Below are 2,442 nucleotides of genomic sequence, written 5' to 3'. Positions count from 1 at the left end.
TGGATGCATTGAAGTGTGGTGGTTGGGGGGTATTTATAGCCCCAACCACCAAAATGGCCGTTGGTGAGGGCTTCTGTCGTATGGTGCACCGCACACTGTCCGGTGCGCCAGCCACGTCATCCAGCCGTTGGGTTCCGACCGTTGGAGCTTCTGACATGTGGGCCACCGGACAGTCTGGTGGTGCACCGGACAGTCACTATTCACTGTCTTGTGCGCCTTCTGCGCCTGCTCTGACTTCTGCGCGCGCAGGCGCGCACTATTGATCACTATTCACCTTTTGCAGACGACCATTGGCGCTGTTAGCCGTTACTCGCTTGGCACACCGGACAGTATGGTGCTACACCGAACAGTCCGGTGCTACACCAGACAGTCCGGTGAATTATAGCGGAGAGGCTCCCCAAATTCTCGAAGCTAGCGAGTTGGAGAGAATCCACCCTGGTGCACTGGACAGTCCGGTGCGCCAGACCAGGGCAACCTTCAATTGCTTTGCTCCTCTCTTTTTGAACCCTTTCTTTGAACTTTGTATTGGTTTATTGTGAACCTTTGGCACCTGTAGAACTTATGATCTAGAGCAAAACTAGTTAGTCCAATTATTTGTGTTGGGCAATTCAACCACCAAAATCATTTAGGAAAAGGTGTGAGCCTATTTCCCTTTCAATTACCATCTCGAATTAAACCTTGTTTGCACTCTTTCCACTCCCCCGTTGGATCAACTTGCCCAGGAGAGCAAGTTCCAACATTTGGCGCCTACCGTTCGTGCTACGAACAAACCACCCGTGATGGCACCCAAGAGAGCTAGTTCGAAGAGAGCCCCATCCATCGATGAAGCAGCGAAGACAGCACTGCTAGCCGAGAAAAAGGGCAAGGACCTCGCAGATAACACCCACCAAGAAGCCTGTGAAGATGAATCTCTCAGCAAGAGACAGCGTAACGAACAACCCACTGCCGAAGGCACCCTACGCACCTGCAGCTCCGGAGGACAACCACAAGCACCACCCCCAGGCTTCGCTCCACTAGAGGGCGAGGACGCAACAGAGGACGGCGAAGTCATCGGCGTCTCAACAGAAGAACAGCTACAGCTATGGGCCCTGCGCATCAAGAACTGCAACCTCCAAAAGCAGAAAGAAATCCTCGAGGCCAAGCGCCAACATGTCTCCACGCAAGCCAAGGTGCGCCAGATGATACGAGACGAGGAGCAGAGGGCCCGGGAACTCGAGCAAGAGATTGAGCTCATGCAGCGCGAAGGCCAGCATGATCTGCAGCAAGGCCCGCCCCTCCAACAGCGTGCGCCAGCCGGAGACTTATCCATTCCCAAGCGCGGACCCTTCATCCCTCACGCCGCAGCTTTCCAGGGCATCAACTACCTTGATGAGCGAAGCCCCCTGGCTCCGCAACTCCAAGTGTCACCATGGCCCGCCAACTTCAAGGCAGGGACCTACCCCAAGTACAACGGCAGCACCGACCCAGCACAATACATCATGAGTTATCAAGTCGTCGTCGCATCATCTGGAGAAGATGATGCCACAATGGCCAAGTCTTTCATCATCACCCTCAAGGGTCCGGCCTTGACCTGGTACACCAGGTTGCCCCCACTGTCCATCGACTCCTGGAAAGGATTCCGAGACAAGTTTCTGCTCAACTTCCAAGGGTACCGACCTGACACTGATGCTTTGGCCGAGCTATCACTCTGCAAACAGCAAGAGAAGGAAACCCTACGGGAGTACTACCGCAAGTTCCTGACTCTCAAGTCACAACTACCTTCGGTCGACGACCAAATTGCCATACACTACGCCATCAGTGGCCTTCGGGGGCTGGCGTCCTATACAGTCACTGGATCAGGGACCCACCCAAAAATCTCCAAGAGCTCTATCAGCTGTTTGAGAAGTACGCCAGATCCGAAGAGCTCCATCAGCGCAAGGTCGAGTCTCAGAGAAAGCCCAAGGACCCTCCGCAGTCCAGCCTAACTTAGACAAGGCCTTCTCAATCAGACTCCGGGCGGGACAGCCGCGGTCAGCAGTAGGTGCACAACATAGCTAACCAGCACCCCTCCGGCGAGGCCGCTCGCCGTCAAGACCATCCCCCTAGGGCCGCAGCGGCGGCACGCGAGGCCGGGGCTGGGGACGGGCGCAGCAACCGCGCAGATATTACTGTCTGTTTCATGGCGAAGACTACGCGCATCTAACAAGGAATTGCCCGGAAACTAAGGCCACCAGGGATAGAATGTTTCGGGCTCAACCAGCCGACAACCAGAGGGTTGTCACGCACACATATCAACACCACCACCCACAACCATACAACAACGGCCATGCCCAACATCCACCCAACCACGCATACCAGCACCACCAGGAGGTACAAGTCGTACCACCCCCGCTTCCGCCTCTGCATCACCAAAACCCACACCACCAAAATCACCCCCAATCACCAAAGCAGGAAGACTTCGCT

This window comes from Zea mays, chromosome 4, assembly GCF_902167145.1.
Source record: "Zea mays cultivar B73 chromosome 4, Zm-B73-REFERENCE-NAM-5.0, whole genome shotgun sequence".
Lineage (NCBI taxonomy): Eukaryota > Viridiplantae > Streptophyta > Magnoliopsida > Poales > Poaceae > Zea > Zea mays.
Note: the sequence above shows the minus strand (reverse complement) of the source record.